This window comes from Temnothorax longispinosus, chromosome 4 (genome assembly GCF_030848805.1).
Source record: "Temnothorax longispinosus isolate EJ_2023e chromosome 4, Tlon_JGU_v1, whole genome shotgun sequence".
In the NCBI taxonomy this organism is placed as follows: Eukaryota; Metazoa; Arthropoda; class Insecta; order Hymenoptera; family Formicidae; genus Temnothorax; species Temnothorax longispinosus.
In genome coordinates, this window is record NC_092361.1 from 18123224 (window position 1) to 18131417 (window position 8194).

At 40.8% G+C, this 8194-nt stretch overlaps 1 pseudogene; it reads left to right on the forward strand.

Moving 5' to 3' along the window:
• The first annotated feature begins 1132 nt into the window (after positions 1–1132).
• Positions 1133–5274, forward strand: LOC139812007 (T-box protein 2-like; annotated as a pseudogene).
• The last annotated feature ends 2920 nt before the right edge of the window (positions 5275–8194 follow it).

Sequence of the window (8194 nt, forward strand, 5' to 3'; positions counted from 1 at the left end):
GTTTTTTATTTTGTATACGTTGAGTATATATAATTATGTATTTATTTTTTATATTTAAAGGCGCACATTATGTCATCGGTTGAAGTTCGGCCGAAACAGTCGTTTATTATAAGTTTTAATACGATATTGTAACACGCGATTTGGCGTGAAAACGTGAGTTTTCGTTACCACAGAGAGAGAGAAAAAGAGAAAAATCTCGAGATTCCCCGTATACATGGATTTTTACGTAACATATTGTAATGACTTAACGTATTTTTATTTTTTGATATCCTCTTTCTATATTTGTAAAGAGTATATATAGAAGAATGGTGCACGGAAAGAATGGTTTTGAAGTATCAAAAAATTTAGTTAGATACAGATCTGAAAATAATTTTGTTGCATCATTAAAATAATTGTGTAAAACAATCAAACTGATTACTAAAATATCAAAATTTTTACAGCATTATCATACTTCAGCGACCTACTATAATTATTTTAATGGTGCAACAAAATTATTTTTAAACAGAAAACCGTTCTTTCCGTATGTGTAGATTAAAGGCGTGCATTTCCATGATGCGTGAATAAGAAACTCTGCAAGTCTCTGGCTTTCGTTTGCGCTTTACAAAATCGAATTTTGTACCCGTAGTATCTAAAAACTTAGCTAGATACAGATCTGAAAATAATTTTGTTGGTCCATCAAAATAATTATGTAGAACTTAAACTGATTGCTAAAATGTCAATTTTTTTTTACAGAATCTTCATATTTCAGCGACTTACTATAATTATTTTAATGGTGTAACAAAATTATTTTCAGATATTAGATGTATATTTAGCTAAATTTTTAGATACTTTAGCAAAACCTTTCTTTCCGTGCACATATTTTTATCAGGGTCTAAATATCGCTAATATATCATTAATGTAAAATGTACATAAAAGAAACCAGTTGTTGCCATTTGTACACACATTAATCTAATAATTTCTTCGTCTGAACGTTGTTGGAATATTATCGAATCATTAGAGAATCTTAATATCTTGAGTTCGACTGATTGAGATTCAGCGGAAAAGCAAATATGTATAATATATGAGAAGCTGAAGAAGGACGTTTCTGCTGAGATTACCCGAAAAAGGAACAGACAGTATCTGAACATTTTTAATTCTTTACGGGCCTGTGTACATAATTATGTACTAAAAAAAAAAAAAGAAAAAAAATCATCAAGGACGTCTTTTAAGACTATCTTATAAATTATAACATTTTACTCCAACGGGATCGATGTGTGGCCCCTAAAGGATTAAAGAAAGAGAAAGTTACGACAAATGGATTATATATATATAACAACGCGTAATGAGTTAATATTTATTTTAACTGGCTCAGTAGATTAGTGTGATTATGGCATTTAAAATTATCAAGTGAACGTTATTTGTTACCTTATATATTACTTTTTGTGAATCGCGGCAGAAAGGATAAAGGGTTTATGGACACAGTTGTCTCATGTGTTGGCACCGAATGTGACCGACGACACATATAGTTCGCCTAGTTTCGGCGGATTGCACTGATCTCGTTTTGTGGTAGGTCACTGGTAGGCTAGAACCTTAGGTAGGTTGTTTCACAATCAGTTCCATTCTACAACTGCACGTGATTTGGACGTTTGTTCTGACCATTTCCGTGTTTGCCTTATACTTTACACCGACGGTATCGGAGAAGAAATGTTGATCAGCGGAGATGTTTCTTCAAGATCCAAACAATGCACTGATGCTCTTCTGAATATGCAACTAGCATCGCCACTCTTCGCGCAGTCACCGATCGCTCTACAACGCAAATTAGGTGAGAGGATGAATTCAAGCGAATGGGTATTTCAACCCCCATTGCTGCGCGGAGTCAACGTGGAGCTGCTTAATCGAAATCTCTGGCAGCAATTCTACGAGAATAATACAGAAATGATAATTACCAAGAGCGGTCGGCGCATGTTTCCGTCCGTTCAAATAAACGTAAACGGTTTGGAGAAACGTGAGAATTATTGTGTCCTCATGGAGATAACACCGGCCTCCGATCGCCGCCACAAGTACTGTGGATACCAGAACGGGGGCGAGGACAGCAATATGGGTGGCTGGAGTTTTGCGGGGCCGGCAGAGCCGCAACAGCCCTTCGGCTATAGGATTTATAAGCATCCCGAGAGTCCGGCAACGGGGAGCCACTGGATGGACAATCCGACTAGCCAATAAATTGAAGCTCACGAACAACATCAACGACTCCAATAATAACGTGGTATTAACATCGATGCACAAATACGTTTCTAGGATCTGGATAGTCCGTTGCTTTGATGCAAAGAACTACAACAAGCTCTTTACTCATTCAACCGCGTTGTTCGCTTTCAAGGAGACGGAATTTTATCGCGGTGACGGCATACCAAAACGAGAACATCACTAAGTTGAAGATTAATAACAATCCATTCGCGAAGGGTTTTCGCGAGATGGGTCAGTCACGGTTCAAGCGAAAGCATCATTCGATCGATCATCAGGCCCAATCGGATTCCAGTCCTGACGAAAGGGTTTCATTGATCTACGACTTTGAATCAAATCAGCCGAACGACTTTCTCTTAAGGGTTCCAAGCCTATTAAAGCATGCGATTATCTTTTACTTTAGCCGGGGAGTCGAAGTTGGCCGGCCTTGCAACGTGGGAGAAGCGGACGCGAATCCCGCCACCGCTGCGAGTCGATCCCTGGCGCTGGGCGTGCTTGAAACGCAGTGTTTGTGCACTGCGTTTGACACAGATGGATATCCATCCACGAAATAACTTATTACTATTTATTTCTATTTTAACTTGACACGGCTACCGGGGGCAAGTTTCGTCGAGGCCGTGGACATGTTCGGACGTGTTTTGTCCTGAATAATTTTTGAAGATTGCTGGATGCAATTAACGCCGAGTTTGGATTGAATCTTTCGAGTCTGTATTTATTATATTCGACTTGTTCTTGGCCGTTATGTGATCTTGAGGAAGATTAGGTGCCATAAAATTTACAAAGAAGAAGAAGGAAGAAGAAGGCTATTCGGGCCACGGCTACTCGTGGCATGAGTTTCGTGCGTCAAGAGGCGTAATCGTTTCTATACCCGATAACTAGCGCCTACTCTCGAGGAGCCAGCTACCGGAGTCACTGGGTGTCTCCGCATTAACCGAGTCATCAATCTCGCATCGTGCGTGCAGTGCCCGGACCATCCGAGAACCCGGGCGTGAAGATTCATTCTTAACTTTTTCATATTTACTGCGTGTTGTGGAGCAAACGGATTGACAGCCGACAGCTTCCCAGATAACCGTGCTTTTCCTTGGCTCCGCAACTCACCAACGATACTTGGGACCGTACCACTACAGGCTCTTAGAGGCGCAGTCTATTCGCCATTGACGCCACTTGGTTACTGCAGAACGCGCTGGCCAGCCGACATCAGATCTTGCGACCGAGCTGTATTGAATCGGAACAGCCCCATTGCAGCGGTTCAGCAAGATCACTGGGAGGTGTTGCAGCGCATGACTTGACTAGGAGAGGCTATATATTCGCATCACCAGACCAGAAACTGACTCTGACTCCAGGCCCAAAGAGACTCGTGCAGAGAATCAATAGCTTAAGAACAGCCTGACTCCTTCGATACAAAACGACAGTGCTCGCACCACCGTAGTTTTCAGGTCACTTGAATTTTTGGATTCTAACACTGATTCGCCACTTTTTTCGCGCTTCTTTCTGCCACGATTTACAAAAGGTAGTAGTCTTGCCGTTGTTTGCAACGCGGACGGGAGCGAGGCCGCCGCGTGGCCAGCGTGATAACCGGTAGTAGGTCCGAGAGGATGAGTACGTGTATACGCGATCGCGTACTTAACGCGGATTCTGCGAGCGACCGGTCGATCGGCCGCGGGTTTGGTACACGGCCAACAGTGCCTCCGATCACGTAATCTAACTGATCGTTTCCAGTTTCGCCGGCGTGAACTTTCTTCTAGTATTAGGGCCACGCGAAGTAAGACCATCTCTGTTACTCAATATGTCGTTAACCCTTTAGGAGCCTGTGTACATAATTATGTAAATTAAAAAAAAACAAAAAAAAACCCAAAAAGAAAAACAAAAAAACAAAAAGAAAAACAAAAAACAAAAAAGAAAAAAAGAAAAACAAAAAAAAAACGAAAAAAAAAACTTTCATCAGGGACGTCTTTTAAGACTATCTTATAAATTATAACATTTTACTCCAACGGAATCGATGTGTGGCTCTTAAAGGGTTAATTTAACTAAAACAATGTTAATTTAATTATTAATTTGACTAGTCAATGGAGTTAAAATAACATTATTTCTGTTAAAATAATAAATTTCGACACATGGTAATTAAAAAGAACAAAATGTTATTTAACTCAAGGTATTGGTTTAAATTTTATCTTTTGATATTTAATAGCGTAGGGACAATTATAGTAACTATACTATTTTTTAATTATATAGAGTATATAGACTAATGAATACATGTGTAGAATACTTTGTAATTAATCGTAATTGCGAGCCGTTTTATTATACACTGTAAATCCAAGTGTGTTATTTCTACACGTATAAACGTTTAAAAATGGAACATTTGACTGAAGCTCGTTTTACATGTTTTGTTGTTTGTTAAATCAACACGTTTAATCGTATTAATATGTTTAACCGTGTTAAATGGTATCATTCAAAACGACAAGAAATGTGTAAGAAGAGCTTTACTTAAAATAACACACTTAGATTTGCAGTGAATTAGCCGTATAGAAAAAGAATTTCTCATTATTTCATAAAATTATACATTTCTTTTTTAAATGAAAGAAAATTAGGCACGTTGCACGTAACTTTCTTCAATTTTTTAATACGCCATGAATGTCTACTCGATGCATTAAATTATGCGTTTTACTCGTTGATATTGTTTACGATAATTTTATCGTTGGATCTTTAATTGATTATACGCGTATATATCGATGCTGCGAGATTTATATCAATATTAGGCCCAAAGCACATAACATGGCGTAGCGGTATATGACGGTCGTAGTCCTCGACCTGACAAATCAGGATACGCCAAAGCTTGTGCGTTACTTACGTCCGCGACTACGACTATCATATGTGCTTTGGCTCTTACTCGTATAACGAATTTTCTCCGTGAATATATTTCCGATTTAAGATCGATTTAGACATAACCGTACCGTGCCCGTACCGTTTACGGACAGAAAGATTTAGACTCGTTTCACACGTAGGTATCCGGCACTGGACTACCGATGCCGGGTATCCGATCGATTTTGTTTGTTTTCACAAATTAGCTATCGGACAAACGTGTAAATGCTTCCATATTAATTCCATACATTTCGCGATCGGATACCCGGCGTCAGTAGTCCAGTGTCGGACACGTGTGAAACGGGGCTTAGTCGAATGTCATCCGTTGCATCTTCGAATATCTTCTTAACTATTAATAGTGGCCGGATCGCCACTGGTTAGTGGTGGAGTTGCAGGCGTTTTGATGGGAGTTTTAAGAAGATATTCGACTTCGAAGGTCTGCCGTGAATGTTATTTGTGTTTGATGATTTTAAAAAACAATTCTAAGATTTTGCAATTTTTTACTTATCAGGAACTCTAGAACTTTTCGAAAGGAATCAAATGAGCTACTTAGAACTATTCTGACTTTAAATCGAACTTTTATATTTTTTGGTTTTTGTTTTTGTTTTTTTTTTAAATTCAAAATTTTTTCTTTTATTAGAAACTCTAGTACTCGTCAAAATGCTTCAGATGAGCTATTCAGAACTATTCGGTTTTGAAGTTGGGTGTGAAGTTAGCACCTCATTTTTTAATTACCTTTTTCATAGTGTTAATCGCCGGAACTCTTTTTATGAACATAAAAATACTTCTATACTCTTCGAAAAGAAGCTGGAACTCTAATCAAAATTATCGAATTTTAAAGTAGGTGTGCCAACTTCACACACCAAACTTTACAACTTTACATCCAGCTAGAATAATACGTTATTTTTTTCATGGAGTTATCTAAGCTTGGCTCGCGTTTACCGGCGATATGGAATACGGAAATGTGTTATCATGGCTTCTGCAAACACAGAATGGCAATTACAATTAAGTCGGGACTAGTGATAAGCCTTCCGTGAATGCGTGACACGCTCGATATAGTTGTTGACATTTTGCCCGTGTACACGAACGCGACCGTTAGCGGACGCAATGTGGCACGAAAAAGATCTCGAATATGCTTTCCACGAATTCGTGTGAGGCGATAGGGAACCGCCGGTTTTGCGTCGAATGATATGAGATAGCCCCCGACGTCTAATTAGTAAAGTAAGCTATTAATATCGGTTCGCTATTTGATCTATCACGCGATTGAAGGTTTCACTTCGTTGTCGGCATCTGTGAAAATTACAGTTGGAAAATAAAATAAATGTCAGCCGCTGACTGGGCGTTATATAACAGACATTTTTAGCCGAACCATCCCTATTGTCCGTTTTAAATCGAACTACTATCGGCGGTCGCAATGTGAGCCGTCGATAAAATCGCGATTGGTAATTTTTCATCAAACAATGGACACCTTTCGGCCGTTTTGCTCAAACATACGTCACAGGCTTCAACGAAGTGAAAACATAATTTATCGGCGGTTGTGTATAACTCATGAATTTATTCAACGTGGTCCGCGCGAGCGCGCAGCGACATTTCGGTAGGTTAGCAATTCCGATAAAACGTTTCCCGTATCTCATTTTGATCGAATTATCTTCTCCGCATTGAAACGCGGTGATATATCAGGCACGCGGAATCATTCGGCGACATTGCGAACGAGGCCGTGTGCTGTTCCCAATTTAAAATAATCGCGTCGGTGTCTCTCGCGTGTGCAGAAATTTCTCCAATATTGTACGTATTGACAGTCAAAATTTTTCTATCTCTCTTGAACAGCATAAATGCACGGTAAATATCATTAGCACAATACAGAATCTACGAATACAATATTTCAGATACAGACTTCTCGACAAATATATTTTTGATAATAATTTAGAGAATAATTATGAACTTATAATTATGAAGATAATCCATATTAAAAATAAATGTTTTGTTTCGAATTGTTTTGCGAATGTCAGCGGGCTGGGTTTCCGTGTCTCTTAACGATATGTTTGCGAACATACAATAGTTCGAGTTCGAGTCGTTGGCGTGGTGGTAGTAGCCGACGATATGCTCGGCGAGGGCGACGATGATGTCGCACGCGGGATGAACCTCGGAGGCTTCTTCGTTTTGTACGACGGTCGATTTTTACGTGCCTCGTACCTGGTTCTCTTTTCTCTCGCCCTTTGCGATAAATCAGGCGACGGCGATCGAGTTATATCCTCCAAGGATATTCGTGTCAATTTGACATACGGCACGCGCGTTGTTGCTGGGGTTGTCTTGGTCGACATGGTGCCTAATGCCCGATGTGCCGGATGTGGAGGGTGTCGGTTGTGGCTGCCGTGTCGTTGGCGGAGGCGATGTCTTCTTCGTCGCTCGTCGAGGCCGCCGATCTCTCCGCGTCGCTCGGCTCGTTCTCCTCTTCTATGGCAGCGAGCGGTGCCGATTTAGATCTTCTTCTGGGAGGATGGCTACGTCTTCCCAGGCGAACGTTGGTCATTGTGTCGCGCATTTTTTTCAACGACACCCGTCTGTCCTCGTTGGCATCGCGAATTCTACTCCAGGCGAAGGCAGATGTTTCTTTCTCCATCATCAGGCGAGTCGGAAAGACTTGCGCGTTTTGACGCAGGTATCCGGTCAGGTCGTTTATCGCAGCTTCTTCGTCCGCGATACGAAGCGTCATTCTAATGATCTTGACGATCATCGATTGTTTGGGACGTATCATCTTCGCAATGTCCCTTGCTTTCATCGGCTTTGACGTGACGCGCAGCGCGTTACGGTTTTCACGCGTACACTTCTTCCACTGTTTAGCCAGTGTTTCGAGCCGAAAAGCTTCGCTATCATTCGTAAAATATTTCACGGCCGCCTCTTTTACGTCGTCGTCGTCGAAGTTTGTTACTTTTACGAAATGCTTGTACGCATACGCCGCGTACGACGCTATCAAATATTTTATAACGAGAAAGTCGTCGTTCGCGGTAGCCGTGGCTCTGTCTTCGCCGTACGCGGGCTCGTCGACGGCATGCATCACGAGCCATTGGTGTCGAACGGCGTTCATTTGTTGCAGCTTGATGTTGCCGCTGTACAATTG